At 34.7% G+C, this 20,660-nt stretch overlaps 1 long non-coding RNA gene across 1 annotated transcript; it reads left to right on the top strand.

The window, feature by feature from the left end:
* Window positions 1–4,208: 4,208 nt before the first annotated feature.
* Window positions 4,209–13,828, top strand: LOC127564065 (uncharacterized). The gene is made up of 2 exons (XR_007954188.1): window positions 4,209–4,418; window positions 13,307–13,828. It is a non-coding gene; the product is annotated as an uncharacterized LOC127564065 (long non-coding RNA).
* Window positions 13,829–20,660: the final 6,832 nt, after the last annotated feature.

Genomic DNA, 20,660 nt, shown 5'->3' with positions numbered 1-20,660 from the left:
AGTTGATACTCTCTACTTAAAGACCTCCAAGTAGAAAAAGCTCATCACCTATAGATGCAGTCTATTCTGTTTTATTCTTTTTGTATACATTTAATTGACAGGAAGTCTTTGAGACTCTGTTCTCTTTCCTTTGATTTTTTAAAATGGGATAACATTTGCCCTTCTCTAATCTTATGGTATCTTTTCCATTTCCTATGATCGTTCAAATATCACTGATGTGACTTATAATATATTGTTCATTTGGTCTGAATGATTTGGATTCATGCAGGGTAGCTGGGTTATACCTTCTCTCTTTGCTTATTTTTGTCTAGTCATTTCCAGTAAATAGATCATTCTTCTATGTAAAGAAAACAGAAACAAAATAAGAATTGAGCAGCTTTGCCTCTTATTTGTTTTCAATTATCAACGTCTCATCTATCCAAAGCAAAGTTCCTATGGAAGGTGTACTAGAACACACATGGCTCTTGATTGTTAAATTTTTATTATGACCACTTATAACAAGGGAAAAAAACCAATATAAATTAGGGCTTGATTTATTATTGTGTTGATTGTCTAGACTTAAGTAATGCAGAAAATGTTATTAGTTCAGGTTAAACCTAAAAAAGTATATCTAAGCATAGTTTTTTCCCGTTGAAATAAACTGCAGTTTGTCAAGACTCAACCAATTGAAGAGAGGAAAGGAAAATAACTCAATTCACCTTAGTAATGATGAACTAAGAAGTCAATTTACATACTTCTTATATTTGCTACAATTTTATTTCCAGAAATTCAGGAAAAAACTTTTGGAGGTGGGGGAGAGAGAGAATTGGTACTGACTAAAAAGCAAGAAATAGTATGCCAATCATCTGATAGATGTAGAATTTCTGAAGCAATCATCATATTTGCATATATACTTTTTCTTCTTCTGAACAGCTGATTGTTAAATACTTACTAGTCCACTCCTGGTCCTTTCATCTTCCTTTTTCTTTCAAGATAGATAAAAACAAACTATCAAAAAGGATTCTTTTTTGCTTTATTTAGCTTCACTTGTCAGCCTTAGGCTATTCGGAGCTTAAGAAATCTATCTTCCCAGTCTCATCATATGTTATCATACAATTTAGTTTACAGTAGCCAGACTGCCCATCTCTCTGTTCCTGACACATAATACCCTAATTCCCACGTTCATGCATATGCCCTGGCTGCCCTCCATACTTGGAATGCAGTCCCTCCATTATATCATAAATCCCCAACACTTTCTTGCCCTCCTCAATTGCTAGTGCTCTTTTTTCAAATTACCTTGTATTTTATTACATTGTATGTATTTGTATTTATTCTCTTTATATTTCTTCTGGATATACTTACACATATATTTTTATTCTCCTTAGAATGTAAACTCCTGAACAGTAAGGCTTGCTTAATTCATATGTATATCCTCAGTGCCCAGGTACCTGAAAGATAATAAATGCCAGTTGATTAACATTGATTAGCATTTCTCACATTATTTTTAACCATTTTCTTATAATCATTTTTATTACTTACTTCTATCTTCCATGCATTTAAAAAATTTAAATTAGTTGCTAATTTTCTGTGGCCTGCATATCTGTTTCTTAACATCACTTAAGTCTCTAAAGGTCTCTTATCCTAACTTTCCTTACCTGTAAAATGGAAATTATAGTAACATCTATTTCATGATGTTTTTTTGGAAATCAAATAACATCATTATTAGAGTAGCATGATATTTTGGCTTAGGCTTGATTCAGACCAATTCCCTGATAATGTAGGTTCAATATTGGAACCAAATTCACACACTCATACGTCATTTAACAGTTAACAAAAAGAGATTTAATTTGTTAAACTAAGAACAGGGTATTCAGTAAGAATGGGTATTGAGTAGAGCCAACTAGTCAAAAGTCTCTTGCCTGAATTGCCCATTATTTTATATTAGCTAAGTGTCAAGAGTACCTGGAACATTGTGATTATTGTACTCATATGAACAGGAAGTGATGTCAACACTCAGAGCCTTAAGCCCCCTGAACCAATAAGACTTAAGATGAAATCAATACCTTCCAAAGAAAAATTAGCCTAACTTGGGGAACAAGGACTAGGATATTGTTCCTACCTTATATGGCCTTCCTTTTCAAATGCAAGGAGGGTTAATATATTGTTTCCAATATGATATTGTAATTATTTGCCAAGTTATTTTGGAATGAATTGAAATCGAATGGATATTAGGTACCTGTGGCATTTGAAGATGTTGGAGTGGGTTAGGAAGAGATTAAGGCTCAAAGACAAACTTTATAGACTAGTTTGTTTGTTTTTTTTTTCCTCTATGGCTGGCCCCAGATCAAGCTGCCTTCTGTATCTGCCATTCCTTCTGTGCCTGCTATTCCCTCTCTGCCTGCTTCTTGTGTTTTAGGGTAGCAGAAGGTTGCACTTCTGCCATCTTTATTCTCATCACCCTGTGTAAGCATTTCTACCAAAGTATGATAGAAAACAACGTTCACAATCCTAGCCAAGGAAGCCAGCTGGCCTGGGGTCCATTGCCCAAACTTCTCTCACACTAGAGCAGGCTTGTAACCTGGTTCCCCTTTAAATAATCTCTTAGCTCTCCATGTAATAGCAGCCTGCCTGCTGGGGTCTCCTACCTCTCCATATGCAGGCCTAAGCTTATGAAAAATTGGCATGATTTAAGGAAAGAAACAGGAAGACTCCTTTCTTCACAGATCTTGGCCAAGTCGCTGACTTCTTGGAGCCTCAGTTTCCTCATCTGTAAAATGAAGGGATTGGACCAGATGACTTCTAAGCTCCCTCTCAGCACTAGTTATATGATACTGTGGTCTTCCTTGTTTTCTACAATTCTACGTTATACAAATCCTACCATTCGATTAGAGTAGGCCTAGAAGTTCAGTTTTAAAATGCAAATCATTCTGGGTGATTGAAACGTTCTATACTTGTATAATTCATGTTCAAAAGGAAGCTCCATAATAAAGTGGATTTAGTGAGGGGGCTGAAATCAAGAAGACCTGAGTTCAAATCTGACCACAGACATTTACTAGTGTGATCCTGGGCAAGACACTTGAGCACTTGGGGATAATAATAGCATCTTTCTCTCAGGGTTATTGTAAGGCTCAAATATATATCAAATAATAATTATAAAGTACCTGGCATACTATATGTACTTAACAAATTTCCTTCCTTCATTTGATTCCCATATCATGTGTAATATATTGGATAGCTTTTATTTTTCCCATTTTGCAGCTGACAGTGTAGCACAGAAATTAAATAGTTTATCCAAAATCAGATAATTAAAAAAGAATAGAATCATAATTTTAACCCAGCTCTCCTGGTTTCAATCTCAATGATCTTTCTACTATTTTGACATGAATAGGATGGGAACTGGGAAGTGAGGGAGAAAGAAGTTTTGGGGCATTTGGTAAAGGTAGGGAGGATAGAACTAAGTGTATGGATTTTATGTAAGGAAGACAAAAGAATAAAATAATTAATAAAAGTTAAAATGTCTCCCTCATTTCTCAGGGCCAGGCTTGCTACATTTTATTCACTTGATTGTCCTATACTCAACATAGATTAAAGAGTATCCTTCCTTTGCCGTTGGTTCGAGGACCACAAATTATATCCCCCCTATTTTGAATGTCCCAATAAATACTCCAGTTCCATTTAATTATTTAACATTTGATTAATTTTTATAAAGATATAATAAAATATCAGAGATATAGCAAGAACAAATATAAAAACATTTCCCCAATACCTCAGAGCATAATCCTCCTTCTCCTGTATCACCTTAATCTCTGGGGAGGAGTGACTCCCAACATAGTTCCTAAAAAACATTAGTTCAACCATTAATTCAGGCCCAGTGCCAATGCCAATTCTGGTGCAATGCTGGATTGAACACTACTGAGTTGGCTGTAATATCAAACTGCATTCCTGGATTTATAGGAACTCAAAGTTCATAGTCCGAGGCAGTTCAGAGATTTTACTGCCTACAGCTAGCATAGCCAAGAATGAATAAAAAGGCTAAAGACTGAAGACTATTTCTTGAGGTTGCATGGCCTAAGCATGAAGGAGGCAGTCCTTAGGCCCTTTTTTGCCATGGGGTATGAACCAGGTACAGGCTTCTCATTTTATGTAAATGGATCATTATGGGATTTACATAAATTTTCCTGCGAAAGTGGGTAAGGGAGGGAGAAAGGCAGAATGGGGGGGGGGGGAGGGTTGTGTTTGGAAAGAGCCGGTGACCAGCACACAATTCAAGGACACAAGGAAGTCAGGGACAGAGAAGCCAGAGAAGGAGGAAGAACATGCAGGGTTGGGACTATCGATGTGAGGGCCTGGCCAAACCAAGGGGAAGAACACATGAGGAGCAGACCCATGTGAGGCTGGACACAGACACTGATGGAAAAAAGACAGGCTACATATAGGAGGTGAGATTCACAGACAGGTTGTGAAATGGCACAAAGTTGGCTGGAGTTGGCTGTCCCAAGTTAAGCCCGATCTAACAGCAATGGCATTCTCTCAGTGTCTGTTTTTCTGCTTTTGCTTGGAGAGTTTTTTATTGTTTAGTTATTGAGGACTTTTGTTTGTTTGTTTTGGGTGAGAGATTGGGAGGCTATGTAATGATGAGATAAAGGGCAGGAGAAAGAAAGCACAATGCCATTCAGTAACATTAACAAGTGTTTTTTGTTGTTTTTGTTATTTTGTTTTTGTTTTTGTAATGTAGCTTTCTTTCAGAATTCTTTACATAAAGTCAAATTGGCATAATGTGAATTTACATAAAGTGAGAACTCTATATAGCCCATTACCCTGGCTATTGAAATCAGTGTCCTAGCCATTGGTGAGTCAAGCTGTTTTCAAGCTACTCACAGTTCCAACAATATAATCAATAGAAAATGATTCCTCCCAACCATATGGTAGAACAAAGAAGAATTTCACATAAACTCTATTTTGCATCTTCTGTATCTTATATCACTGAATCAGGTCCTATGTGTCTTCTATGTGCATGATGCCATCCTAGTTGGTCCAAGCTTCCAATTCAATTACACTATAATGTACAAATCATTGTAATAAACCCTAGGGATATAAAAGTGAAAAAGAACATAGTCCCCAAGGAGTTTACACTCATTTGTTTTTATTATTCAGTTATTGGTGACCCCATATGGAGTTTTCTTGGCAAAGTGTAATAGAGTCTTTTGCCATTTCCTTCCAGTGGATTATGACAGAAAGAGGTTTAAGTGATGTGCCTTGTGTCACACAGCTAGTGAATGTCTCAGGCTGAATTGGAACTCAGTTCTTCCTGATACCAAGCCCACTGATATATCCATTAAACCCCTATTTGTCTCCACATTTATACTTTTAAAAGAAGACTATTATTATTTGTGACAGAGCACCTACATACAAGTAACAGTATTTTTTTAAATGTGGGCAGAGAAGAAGGGAAGGAGAGAAGGAAGGAAGGAGGGAAGAAGAAAGGAAAGAAGGAAGTGATGATGATATCACTAGGTAGAGATGAAGAAGGAGGCTTTACAAATGTACCAAGGTGAGAGAGCACAGGGAAAGATGAAGAGAGAATGTAGAGTATTTAGCACAGTGCTTGAACCTTAGTGGGTACTTAATAAATGTTCATTAAATTATAGACTTCAATATACAGAGAATAGTATGGAAAAAAAGAATTAAAAGGTAAGTTTAAAGCCAGATTGTTAAGGGAATTGAATGTCAGGGTCAGATTTGACATCTCACATGGCATTGTATTTTAGAATACTGTAGTGTTATCTAAGGGTAGCTTAGTGGCATGATAGTGCACAGAATACTGGACTTGGAATCAGGAAGACTTGTCTTCCTTAGTTCAAATCTGGCCTTAGGCATTTACTAGCTGTAGGACCCTTAACCCTGTTCACTTCAGTTCCTCATCTATAAAACTTGCTGGAGAAGGAAATGGCAAAAGCACTCCTGATTTTGTCCAAGAAAACCCCAAAAGGTGTCCTGGAATCAGACACGATTGAAATGATTTAAGAACAACAACAAAAGTGTCATTTATCATTTTTAATTGAGTTACCATTTATGTCTTTTATGGGCTATGAGATTATAAATTCTCTGACCTCACAGATTAGATATCCTGTCTTTTCTAAAGTTGGGACCATCTGCACCCTCACCAATCCCTAAGTGCCTACCACAGTGCTTTGAGCACAATTAATGCTTAATAAATGTTTACTAAATTGCTATAAGATTGTATTTTATTCTATGGGTAATGGGAGGTATCAAAAGAACTGGATTATGGGATATTGTAACTTAAAGATAGAACCTAGGCTGCAATTTGGATTTTTTTTATTTGCTTCTCTAGCATCTCTCTCCTTTTTCTTTTTTTTTTTTTTTTTCTCTTTTTAAGTTCTCACATCTTTGGATATATGCTAATTGGTAAGAGTATCTTAAAACTACAGGCTAACTAAATTATACATGGGGAGAACTTTAGAATGTAACATTAGATAGTAAGTTCCTTGAGGGCAGGAAGTTTTTTTATTAAAAACAAATTTTTATTTTTATGAATTTCTTTAAAGTAACTTTTTTAAAAAATTAGTTGTATCCCCTGTGCTTAGCAAGGACAATGCTTGCTTGGCCCATAGTAGATGTTTAATAAATATTAATTGGGTTGGTTTTATTGGGTTCAACTTTGAAGCATATATCATTACTAGGTCTTCAGTAGTCACCTTCTTATGTTATAAGGTTAAGAACATTTTCATCTTTTGCAGGGAAGTTCTACTACAGTTTGTAAGCCACCTGACCTTAAGCATCATACTATCTTTCTCTTAGCACATATTTTAGTATCTTCTCTATTCACTAGGTAAGTACAAGTTAGGAAATTATTACACCTAATATTTAAATCTGTTTTCATTTATTGTGGAATTCAAATACTTCATTCCCCAATAATCATCATTAGATTGTAAACTTTTTGAGGACAGACATTTTTTCATTTTTTAATTTTTGTATATACAACCTTGTATACAGATACAGGTTGTATAGATAGATATGTACATGTGGATATAGACTTAGATGATATAGGTATATACATAATCACATATTTATGTGTTTGTATGCACATATAGAGAGAATGATATGTTCCAAAGTATAGTATGGGTTTTTTTCCTTTTCTTTTCTTTTTATTTTATTTTTTTAATTCAAGGAACAAAAAAAGCATTATAATACAGTAAAACAAAAAGATTATGGCACATGAAACTATAAATTTACCATGGTAAAGTATAACTTGCCAATCTCTCATGTAAATTTCTTTTTTTTTCTTTCCTCTCCCACCAACCCTGGAGATGGCTAGCATTAAAATAAAATAAAACAAAACAAAAATAAGAATGAGTAAACAAAGGAAAAAGAACCCAACCATAGATTGGTATGAAAGATCTGGTTCATAATCAGAGGAAGCAAGTGATATTCAAAAAATGTAATGTTTTTAAGATTTTCAAAGCATTTTTCTTCTAACAGCCCTGTCATGGTGGTACAAATGTTATTATCTGCATCTTGCAAATAAGGAAACTTGAGCTCCAAGTAGGATTAGTGATTTGTCCATAGTTTTATAGCTATCAAATATTTAAAGTAGGATTTGAACCAGGCTCCTGACTCTATGTCTAGTGCTCTTTCCATTACATTAAATAAGTATTTTTAATGGAAAGAAATGGAATTAAAGTAAATAATTATTGATTTCTTCATGACATGTCCTCCCTAGTAGATTGAAAACTATTTAAGGACAAAGATTGGGTCATTTTTCATCTTTGCACATATAGCTACTAATAATGCCTTGCATATAATCAGTACTTAATTTTTTGGGGTAAACTAAATTAAATCTATACAATGGATATTTCTTCATGCATTATTTCATATCCACCTACTAATCGTCACATAATTCCCTCTACCACTTGAAAAAAAAAAAGGATCCTATAGTTTAGATTATATGAGTCTCTACTACTACATAGATATTTGGAAGTCCTGGCCAGCTTTTTAACATAACAACTGATATTATCAGAGGTGGGCGTGAGAAAGAAATCAGATCATCTACTATATATAACCTATCAGTGTGTGTTACTAATCTCTGGCTATATAACTAGTATATTTCTTTCCATAGTCATAATTAGGAATTCTTGCACTCAGGACAAATTCTGCTGAACTGGGTTTGAATGGAGATAGGGAAGAATTAAAGGGAACAGAGCCAAGCACAATCCATGTTGAATTGGTGTCCTTTCCCATCACTTTCAAATTAGAAAGAAAGTGGTTGGCATATATGTTTGTGACTCTGTGTGTGAACACCAATAATATGGGTTCTTGGAGAAGGGTGCCATGATAAAGGGACCCTGGGGTGTGAGTCTAGACATGGCAGTGGGGTTGGCTATGATTCATGGCACACAGGCTGGCAGAAAATTGCTAGGCACAGCAATGGCAAATCAGAGGAGCACTAAGAGAGAAAACAGGTCTTCTTCAGTCCCAGATACTGACACACTAAGTCAAAACCCAGCTTCCCTATCATAGTTATGGTTGTGTTTCTGTCATTCTGCATTAGACTTGCTCATTCAAGATTAAAGACTTACATTTTTATTCTGTTACCCATCAAGACCTACTTGTCTTGTGACTGAACATGTAGTAGATATTATATAAATGCTGGCATGGTTTACTAACCCCACAATGATAATGATAAATGGTATTTATAGTGAAAAGAGCATTATGGGGAAATCAAGGGATTTATATTCACATAATCATAGAATCTTAGAATTAGAAGAAAAGTTAAAGATTGTTTAACCTCCTAAGGATCCTTCTAAGTCTCATTATAGAATTCTTTGAAACATAAGTCTTTTCTTGATATATGCTTAACAAGTGACAATTGACTCATAAGTTCTATTTTATTTTTGAGAAACTTGAATTGTTTGGAAGCTTTTTTTCCCCCTACATTAAACCAAAATGTACTTCCCTATAGCTTATACCCTCTGTTCTCTCCAGAATCTTCAGTATGATTTCATCGTGTGAGCACTTTCCATCAACACAGATGACTCAGTTGAAAGTGTTGCACAGAATAATTCCAGTTCTGGTTCAGGGCATTAACTAGTGGGATGATTTTGGACAGGTACTTCTCTCTGGACTTTGATTTGCTCATTGATCTAAGAATCTGGAATAGTTTTCATTTTATTTGAACTTGTAACACTTGTGTATTTTTTCTGAATTTGTATATAACTCTAATTTCATAGACACTCACATTTTACTAAGAAGTCATCCATGCTTTGGATAATATATCATTTCTCTGGTTTGTTGCTCCCATTCAGAGAATCTGGGCACATTAGTGTCTAACACTACCCAGAGATTTATGACCAGCTATTCTTAAAAGTACATAGTTCACAAGACTTAAAGAATGAAAGGGGTGGTGAAGAGGAGGACACACTGAGAGGGTAGAGTAAAAAACCAAAGAAGGAGCAAGAGATAGAAGAGATATATTTTGCCTCCTTAAGAAATTCACCCACAGGAAGACCAGGATGTCATATATTCCTAATGTCCCCCAGTTTCAAAAGGCCTAAAGCCTAGGAACAAAACTGATCTGAAGAAAGCATCCCTATGTTCTGTTTTCCTTTTTTTTTTTTTTCCCTTGCAGGGTCAAACAGATGATTGGATGCAGAAATCAGCTCTGAAATTTTTCTCCTTTCTACCAGGAAGAACAAGTTTCCCTCCCTCCCCACACAACTTCTACTCTCCATCCATCACAATGGAGAGAAGAAGATTGGGTCCTTACTGTGCAAGAGGGCTTGGGGCCAAAGCATTTACACCCTACAGGGCTCCCTTCTGTCACCCCTCCTGTTCCCCACAGCCACAATACAACTTGAGTTTATACTGTCTGTGGAGGCCTGACTATTATGTAGAGTAATACTTTACAAGTTTGCTCCATCTTGGTTCTATCACACTGTAGACTGACACTTTTTAAATTTAGTTATCTTTGCCCCATCCCTCTCTCTAGGTTTTGGTGTACAGAAGAAATTGTCCTGAATTTTGTCCTTATTCTATTAATGTATTTGTTAGAGCAAGTTGGAAAACATTATCTGATTGGAAATCCACAATCCTGCAACCAGTAACAATCCTGCAAATATACTATCAACATCTTAAAAAGGAGATTATTAGAAAAAAGAAAAAGAGTTATTTTCCTTCTCAGGACTTTAGTTTCCTCATTTTAAAAAATGAGGGAACTATAGAATTTTAGAAAGATGATTGAATGAGAATTCACAGAAGACTTCAGAATTCAGACCTCACAAAAGTCCTCAGTTTCCTGCTCTTAAAATCTAAATGTATTAATGAAATTGCCTTCAAACAGAAGTAACCAGAGTTGCAACCAATGAACTTTCGAAGAGAACAGTGTCTTAGTTGCTGAATGCTGTATATATGTGCGTTAGACATGGCAATACCATCAGATACTATTAATATACTGGCTTTTTTCTGAATTATTTTTCTTTTTGAGAAGGAAGTTTCTAGAAGGGAAGAGAAATATCAGGAAATGTCAGTAATTTAACAAGGGCATGAATAATTTTTTTAAAAAATCATGATTGTATCAGAAACCAAATTATATTAAGAAGCATATTAAATGAAAATAATAATATTCATAAAATATAAAAACACTAGAATTCAACTTCAGCTTTTGAAAGAAATTTATTTCTCAAATATTTGTATTAGCAGAAATAATGATCAGTGGGTTGTATTTGCTATTAAAATTAGAAAACCTAAAAACTAACACATCAAAATTATATTGTTGCATTAAAATGATCAAATGATTATCATTTGGTTATCATTTCAGAATTGTTATTCTTTGCCGTATTCTTTCATGATCTAGAAATCAGTACTATACCTACTACATAGAAAGGAGTGGATTGAGTGGTTTTCTTGTCTTTTTTTTTTTGTTTGTTTTCTTGTCTTTTAACAGAGGTTTAATCCATCTTATTGGTCTTTTTAAAAATAACTTTATTTTTTCATGTTTTTTTGCTTTCAAATTTTTTAATTTCTTTAATAATTATATCATTTGTATAAATATTTATGTATTATTATATTTTAAGGTTTGTCAAGTTCTATTCATAAGAGCATTGGATTTAGCTTCAGGAAGAACTGCATACAAATCCATTCTCTGATATTAATAGCTATATGCCCCTGGATAAGTCACTTAACCTATATTTGCCTTAATTATTTAATCAATCAATACATATTTATTAGATGCCTACTATGTGCCAGGAATTGATCCATATACAGAGATACAAAAAGAAGCAAAAGATAGTCCTTGCCCTCAGAAAGCTTACCATCTAATGGAAAAGGAAAGGAAGGGAGGTGCAAAGGAGGAGGTGCAGAGAGCTTTGGGCCTGGAGTTTGATGTTTGCTGTGTGACCCAAAACAAATCATCAATATCTTCTTGCCTCAATTATCTCATTTATAAAATAAGAATAGTAATAATACTTCCTTCAAAAGGATTATCATGAAGGTCATATACAATAACAGGTAAAGTCCTTTGAAAACCTTAATGTATTATGTAAGTGGTAGGGAATAGTAATAGTAGTAATGGTGGTGGTGATGTCAGTGGTAGTAAAAGTAATGGTAGTAGTAGTAGTAATAGTAGTAGTAACATTGGAGAAGAAACTAAAAGAATGGCAGGCAAAAGACAATTTAAAAAGCAAAGAGCTATATTAAAAAACACAAATAAAATATACATACTATCAAAAAAAGAAAAAAAGAAAAAAAAAATTTCAATCTTCTTCCTATGAGTGATATAGTTCTGTTCCCTAAATCATAGAATAAAAAGGCAGAAAAAGAGAACTTCAGACCAATAATAAAATTAATATTGATGCAGAAATATTTATTAAGTGATGTCCAAATGGAATATAGTAACACATCAAAATTATTTATGATGATCAAGTAAGATTCTTATGGACAATTTACAGATATTTCAATCTAAAGAAAATAATTGTCTTCATAAATCATGTTAACAATATTTTTAAAAAATCATGTGATCCCATTAATAGTTTTCAGGAAAAGCTTTGGATATTCATTTCTATTCAGGAAACATTTTTTGTATTCACTACATACAAAATGCAGCCTGGAATAGTAGATGGAGAACAAGCCTCAGGGTTTTTAAATGTGGTTCTTGATACATTTATATTGATTTAGGAAGTTATTTTACCAGGGATTGTGTCTATATTTGACACAAACTTTTTTTTTTAATCACATGCTAATGTCTGTGACAGATAAGCAAGAAAGATAATGCAAAAGAAAAAAAAAATTAAACTTCCTATCTTGGAGGAACTTTTGTCTTATTGGAAATATATATCCTCTAGATAAGATAATTATATTAGAGAGGGGAGAACATTGCCAGCTGAGTAGTTAGGAGAGACAGTGTCAGAACGTCTTAGGATTTACATACAGAATCATTGTGTGACCATGGTAGAGGTTGAGAACCACATGGCTTCCAAGATGGCAGCTACCAGAGAGAGTAGAGAAGCAACATATATACCCTTTGATCAGCATGCTAGACAGAAGAGAAGAAATCTCCCTTAAGTTCTTGAATCAATTATCTGAAAAAAGAGAAATGTCTGTGATTCCACAGCTTCAGGAATAGCCAGGTCTTTTTTTCTCCTTTAGCACTCTAAATTATTCAGATTGCACAGGCTGAACAAGAGTCACTCTCTTGTGACTTTGAAAGGAAATTTTTTTAAGGAAGTCCCAAACTTTAGGATTACATTATAAACCTGGAAGACTTTGAAATTCTGGGAAGGAAGCAGCATTTACCAAAAGGAAAGAAAAATATGTTGCTGGTTTATGGACTTCAATGAATTACTTATGATTTTTTATTTGTTTATTTTTCACATTGTTGGGGGAAAGAAAAGTTATGAAATAAAGACTATACCAAATCTGAAATGTATTGTTAGCTTAAGTGCTTGCAAAGGAACTGGAGTTCTGACTTTTAACAACTTAGTTCCAATTCCAATTATGAGTTGCATTCTGTTATTCCCTGAGAAGAAGAGGAGAAAATGGATCAAATTCCAAGATTCTCAGAAGAAACCTTGGGTGGGGATATGAGTCATGGGAGGCCCTGTTGAATTGAATTCAATCTTTATAAGTCTATAGCATGAGGCTCTGAGTCATAGATTACAAATAAATAATAAAATGAATGAGATGGACTTTTTGATCTCTAAGGTTTCTTCAGTTTATGAAAAAGAATTTAAAAATAAATATCATGAAAGTGATGAGTTGGCCAACTCCCCTCATTATCTGTTGTTTCTATTTCCTATCAAAATTTGCTTCTCAGAATGACCAGGAGGATGAATACAGAGAGGCTTGGAGAGACTTACATGAACTGATGCTAAGTGAAATGAGCAGAACCAAGAGATCATTATACACTTCAACAATGATACTGTATGAGGATGTATTCTGATGGAAGTGGATTTCTTCGACAAAGAGAAGATCTAACTCAGTTTCAATTGATCAGTGATGGACAGAAGCAGCTACACCCAAAGAAAGAACACTGGGAAATGAATGTAAACTGTTTGTATTTTTGTTTTTCTTCCTGGGTTATTTTTACCTTCTGGATTCAACTCTTCCTGTGCAACAAGAGAACTGTTTGGTTCTGCACACATATATTGTATCTAGGATATACTATGACATATTTAACATATATAGGATTGCCTGCCATCTAGGGGAGGGGGTGGAGGGAGGGAGGGGAAAAGTTGGAACAGAAGTGAATGCAAGGGATAATGTTGTAAAAAAAAAAAAATTACCCAGGCATGAGTTCTGTCAATAAAAAGTTATAATTATTAAAAAAAAATAGAAAGAGAGAGAGAGGGAGGGAGGGAAAAAAAGGTTAAAAAAAATTTGCTTCTGAGATATAATCTAAATCCACTCAAATGGAGATATTATTCTTAATATGAGAAAAGTTTTTTCTTGAATTTTAATTCTAACAAGGATTAAAACTTGTGAGTCTAAAACCTTAATAGAAGAATTGAAGGTATTTTTGAACAGGTTGGGTAAGATAATTAGGATTTTAAGGACCTCTGAGAATAGTGCCATGGATGATAGAGGAAAATTAGTTTCCTCCAATAAGGAAAAAAAGTGAAAGAAAATTGACAGAAATTGTTGTAAAGAGAAGTGTGCAGTCTGTCAGTTATCCTCAACCTGGTTTGTCTCATTCTCAACCTGGTTTGTCCCATCTGCCAAGACAGTTTTTACCAGGATGTGACCACTGCAGGTACTATAGCTTCTTGGAGCCACAGGCTGAATGAAAGGTGGATACCAATGATGGATGAGTATCTCTGAAAAGGACTCAGCAAGTCCTCACATCAGAAATAATAGTCTTCCCTAACTATCCCATACATTTCACTATATCTCTTATAGATCATCATTCAAATTCTATTCCTCACCCCTTTACCCTACATTCTGACCCTCCTACTCCAAGTTTCGATTAAATACTATCTAGCCCTTCCACTGTGCCTTTTGGAATGCTTGTTCCATAGGCAACAAACTACCTTTCACCCCAAATCTTTTCCTTTTCCACTCCTTCCACCTACTAGTACTTACTAAAATCTGGATCCTTCTACTCACTATGACACAGTCTCTCTGATCACCTTTTTGAGCACTGGATGTATCTTCACTAATTTTCCTCAGTTCATTGGTTGAGAAGGGGAAGTTGGCTCTTACTTACTTTCCATTGACACTTCCAGGTTTTTCCCATAGTTTTATGATTTAGTAAGTAACCCCTCCTCTTTGGAGGGTTATATTATTCATATCTGCTATCCAATGAAAATCCTGGCAGCTGTGGTCTACAAAACTCCAGGTCATTTCCGTTCCTTCCTCAATGAGGTCAATACAAGACTCACAATCTCACTCTCTCTTCCCCTATCTCTGCCCTTATAATACTGGAATTTAATGTATATATAGATTCTTCCTCAAACATCTTATTCACTCAGTTCTTCCACCTATTCACTTTCTATGAGCTATTTTTTCAACTCAACTTAGTCACATACAGAGATGGTCATGCTGACTCACAAATGTACCACTTCCAATTCTCTATGGAGAATTTTGAAATCTCCACATCTCATCATAATTTATTGGTTTTCCACCCCTCCTTCTGCCATCCCTGTTCTTTAACCTTCCTTAACTCTGTCTACAGGCTTTCTTGAAGTTCCAACTAAAATCCCATCTTTACAAGAAGACTTTTCCTACCCCTCTTAATTCTAGTGTTTTCCCCTGTGTTAATTATTTCCCATTTATTCCATATATTGCTTCTTTGTATGTAATCTCCTTCACTGGATTGTGTATTCCTTGAGGGCAGACACTGTAGACTTTTTGTATGTTTTAGTATTTAGAACAATTCCTGGCATATACTAGGGGGTTAATAAATGTCTATCGATATGATAGATTGGTATATATGAGGAACACATGGCTTAGTCACATGCTTTCCTGATACAAATAGAAAAACATCTCTGTATAAAGAACATGCGTGGCTAGAATAATGGACATCTCTGATACTGCAGAGCACTTCATGTCCTCTGGTCATATCATTGTGTTGCTTTCTGCTGCCCTCTTTTGGTTATTCTTTACTCAAAACTGGACATGGCTTCATTTCTGGTAGGCATTTTATCACCACTTCTTATTCATTTCTGTGTTCTCCACCAATCTCTACCTGTTTTGTTTTCTGCTACAATTTGTTGAAGGTACAGTGGTTGAAAATGCTCTCTCTAGAAATGATACACTCAATTCATTCTAGTTTCCCTACTAAGACTATGACAACTTTACACATGATAATTGTATCCCTTAGACAATGGGGAAAATCAAGATTAAAGCTATGTTTTGAACCCCCTTTATGCTAACTTAATTCTAGGCAACTATTTGCTTCAGATTTAGGAAATTCTTTTTTACTATGCACAAATCCTTATTAGTCAATCTGAGTTCATTCCATTTCGGGGAGATCTACACAATAAAATCTCTAAGAAGCTGATTGGAGAAGGGAAGGAAAAACTCTAATGTTCACAGTTGTCATTCAAATGAAACTAGAGCAAGAAATAAAAGGGTTATGTAAAGGGAATAAGCGAATCTGTCCCAGTCTTCATTTTTTTCTTTTATGATAAAAGCTGTGTTTTATTATATTTTTCTGCCAACAAAATAAAATAATTATTGATCTTCCTAAGTTTAGAATGAACTCAAAAATGACATTTGCTATACCATTCTACATAGATCCTGAGTTCTGTTGCAGTATATCTGAGAATGTGTTGGATTCATTTCCTTTTTTTTTTTTTAAGGATCACTAAATTAAAGTCATTACTAAAGATATATTTGGCCTAGTTTTTTGACTAAGTATTTCATCCAATTGCTGTGGAGAAGATGGACAGAGTAAGATTAGATAATAATAAAGTCAAATGGATTTAGAATTAGTTGGATGAACAGACTTAAATATAGTTATTAATGTCAGTGTTGCAGTAGGTCCACAGTGAAGTATTCCAAGAATCTCTATTTATTTCTGAGCTATTTAATATTTTTTTCAAATATATATAAAGGGATAGGTGTGATTCTTTTCAAATTTATAGATAACACAAATCTGGGAGGGACAGCTTACACAGTGGATTACAGTTGAAGTCCAAAATTCAGCTTGACAGATTGGAACACTTAGCTGAATCCCATAAAAATTAAATTCATTAGGAATACATGTAAAATTTTTCCTACAAAAATAAATTATACAAATATAAACTATGACTTTTGATGAAAAATATACAAGTTTTGTAATGAACAGTAAGCTCAATGAAATAGCAGTGTGATTTGATGAACTCAAAAACTAATGTAATTTTGATTTTAGGAAAGTAATGTGACTAACCATTCTCTACTCTCATCAGACCTGCTCTGAAGTATTGTGTTCAAGTCTGGGTTCCATGGTTTAAGAAATATGTTCATAAACTGGAGAGGGCAATCAGGATGATGATGACATTGAGTTCATGTCATTGTTTGAGGAACTGAGTATATTTAACTTGGAGAAGAGAAGACTCTAGAAGGAAATAATGGCTGTCTTCAAGTATTTGAAAAGTTGTTAAGTGGAGGAATGATGATGATGATCATGATCATGATGATGATCATGATGATGATTTGGAGAGATTAAACTAGACAAAACTAGGAAGTGAGTACTGAAAAAAGTAAATTTAGGCTTGATATCAGGAAGCACTTCCTAACAATTTGAGCTATCCCAAAGTGAAATGGGGAGGCTTAGAAACATGATGGATTCTTTGCTCTTTGGAAAACTTCACAAAGAAGATAAATGCCCATTTGTGGAATTTATGATAGAAGGAGTTCTTTCATGTAAAGGTTAGATCAGGTGCTTGCTGACTTTTCTTCCGACTTTCAAATTCTGGGATTCTTTTATTTATAAGAGAAAAATGATACATAGAAATTCAGGGGGAAATACCTGGAAAAGGCAATTCAGGCAATGCACTGAGACTATCAATTACACAGCAGTTTTTGATCTGGCTTAGTAGAGGGGATTCCTTTACTTCATCAGATCAATTAAACTACTGTCTAGTCCCTTGGAAAAAGACAATTGGAATTATAAATAAAATGTTCCAGTCCCAGATATGAATGCATTTAACTTTTATTTTTAAATACATTTTATTTTTCCCCAATTATATGTTAAAGCAATTTTAACAATTTTTAAAAAGATTTTGAGTGCCAAATTCTATCCCTCCCTCCTTTTCCCCATCCCTGAGATGATAATAGGTTATATATGTGCAATCATGAAAAACATTTCCATATCAGTCATTTTGTACAAAAATACTTGAATAAAAGAAAAAGAATGAAAGAAAGTGAAAAAAATATGCTTCAGTCAGCATTCAAACAGTATCAAGAGGTGGATTATATGCTTCATCATTAATCTTTTGAAGTTGCCTTGGGTCATTGTCTTGTTGAAAATAGCTAAGTCATTCATAATTCTTCATCATACAATATTGCTGTTATTGAGCTGTTCACTTCATTTTTATGAGTTCATGTAAGTCTTTCATATTTATTTTTCTGAAATCACCTTGTTTATCATATCTTATAGCACAATAATATTTCATAATAATCTTATACCACAGATTGTTTAGCCATTTCCCAATTTATGGGCATCCCTTTGCTTTCTAATTCTTAGCCACCACAAAGAACTGTTATAAATATTTCTGTATAAATAATTCCTCTCCCCGCTTTTGATATCTTTGGGATACAAACTTAGCAGTGGTATTTCCAAATTACTCTCCAGAATAGTTGGATCAGTTCATAGCTCCACCAATAGAATGCACTTAACTTTTACATTTTTCTATCTAGTGCCAATTTCCCTAGACATAGCTTGACCCATAATTCACTCTAGTCAAGAAGTATCCAGGCTCCTCGTGCCCCTCAAAGGGACTAAGAGCTTCTATCTCAGGCAATCTATTTTTCCCTTCCTTCTCCCTGTGTTGCACTGTTTGTACTCAACAATCTAAGATTCACTTTTCATCAGTCAGAAATACTCATAGTAAGTTTTGAAATATTCTCTTCACATTTTTACCTCATGACTAGATGTTCTGCTCTCATCTTGACCAAATAGAAAACACAAAACAGGGATGAAATCAAAATAATTCAACCTAACATTTAGGTGATGCCAAATTACACTAACTGCACCCACTTTCTTTGTATCATTATTGGAAACTTAGCTGTACCTCTATTTTAGTTGGAAGATCTTCCCAGTCCATATCCTAAAATTCCCCTCAACAACTTCTCTTTTTCCAACCTATCCCAATTCTCCCTGGGATCTCATAGCACCCTAGAAATTTTGACTTTGAGTAAGCCTCTCAACTTTGGTTTATGATGGACAAGGTTCTTCCCTCTATATAATTTAATTACCATGGGTAGCTAAGTGACACAGTGCATAGTGTTCTGGGACTGAAGTCAGGAAGACTCATCTTCCTGAGTTCAAATTTAGTCTCAGACACTTACTAGCCAGGCAAATCACTTAATCCTGTTTACTTCAGTTTTTTTCATTTGTAAGATAAACTAGAGAAGGAAATTATAAACTATTCCAGTGGCTTTGACAAGAAGACTCCAAATGGAGTCATGAAGAATCAAGTATGACTAGACAACAACAACAATAACATAGTTGCTAAATAGATTGCAGACATTTTCTAACTAAGTTCAGGTTTGTAGAAGTGTGAAATAGATGTAAAGGATGTTCTTTTAGAAGCAATGACCAGATTTCTTTCCTAACTCTTCTTATATAACCTTGGATACATCCTTTCTATTCTTTGAGCCTCAGTTTCCTCATCTGAAAAAATGAATATTTGAAATCGGATTCCTTCCAGCTCTAAAAGTACAAAATGATGGGTCTTGGTTAGACACTATTTAAGGCATAGACCCTTGAAGATCTAGTTTCTATGATGCTATATTTTAATATAATCCTATTTGAAAGACTGACATTGCCTTTCAGGGTTTTAAAATTGAAATAGAGATAAAGCCTAAATAATCTATTGGAATTATTGACCCACTGGGTTTGGAGCTGTTTGACCTAAAAGGCATATTTTCTTGTATGGGATGTTTTTCATAAAGTCAGAAGGGAATTTGGCAGTGGAGTGACTGATAGAGGGTGGAAGGTAGAATGATACCAAATATATTCTGGGCAGCAATTTGTAAAATGCCTTTATGTTTTCCAAATGCAAAGTTGCTTGGGAGGGTTTTAGTCTTATGACACAAAGTTATTTATTATAGTCTTGTGTTACAGGACAATAATTTCCTGCTTCAAAATAACAGAGGAGTCCTGAGCTGAAGCACACAGGGCTGACAGAGTATGGAGGAGGAATAACTAAATAAATGCTGCCCCACCCCCACCTTTCTCCACAAAAACAAACCTAGGATCCTTATTATATCCATGGCTTGGTTTCCTCTCCTATAGGCACATTTCTTCCAGATTTCATTCATCTTTATTCCTCTCCCAAACCTTGGTTAAATTATCTCTATTATCCTCTATTCAAAGAGAATGAATTATGAGTTGGCAAGGCTTGAAAGTCTATATGTCATGATTGCAATGACAACTTTGCAGCTGGATGAACCTCGCTTGAGTATATAGGGTTGCTTCCACTTGTAGCCAGAGTAGATTGCTGCCTCTCAGGACCTGTTGTGCTTAGATACCTTGCCCCTTATGTTCTAATATTTTTCTCTTTATCAGTATATACTTCAACATTTCAAGGACAGATGATTTCAGATTGGTAACTGTTTCAGAAATAGCTATGGATGAAAAACGTCATCAACTGATAGATAATATTCAAGGCTGAGCCTCTCTAAAATTGGCAAGGCTACTCTTTGAAGTCTTGATGAACAGTCTCACTAGAGATATTTCCCAATGATCTGTACAACTCTGGATTTTTCAGTTATGCTCCCACATGGAATACTGACTTTCACTCCATCCCTGATAGTCTCCTCCCCTCTTCACCTTTTCTTTATGTATTGTCTTCCCTTTAGAATATAATTTCCTTGAGTATAGGCAGGACCTTTATAGTTGCAATTGTATTCCCAATACCTGACACAGTATCTAGCACAGTATCTAAGTGCTTAATAAATATTTATTGGTTGACTAATTTAGTCTACCAGGTCCAGCCCTCAAGAATTCAGTGTTATCTTAA

Source organism: Antechinus flavipes, chromosome 5 (assembly GCF_016432865.1).
Source record: "Antechinus flavipes isolate AdamAnt ecotype Samford, QLD, Australia chromosome 5, AdamAnt_v2, whole genome shotgun sequence".
Lineage (NCBI taxonomy): Eukaryota > Metazoa > Chordata > Mammalia > Dasyuromorphia > Dasyuridae > Antechinus > Antechinus flavipes.
The sequence above is the reverse complement of the archived record's forward strand: the minus strand, read 5'-3'. Positions and strand labels throughout refer to the sequence as shown.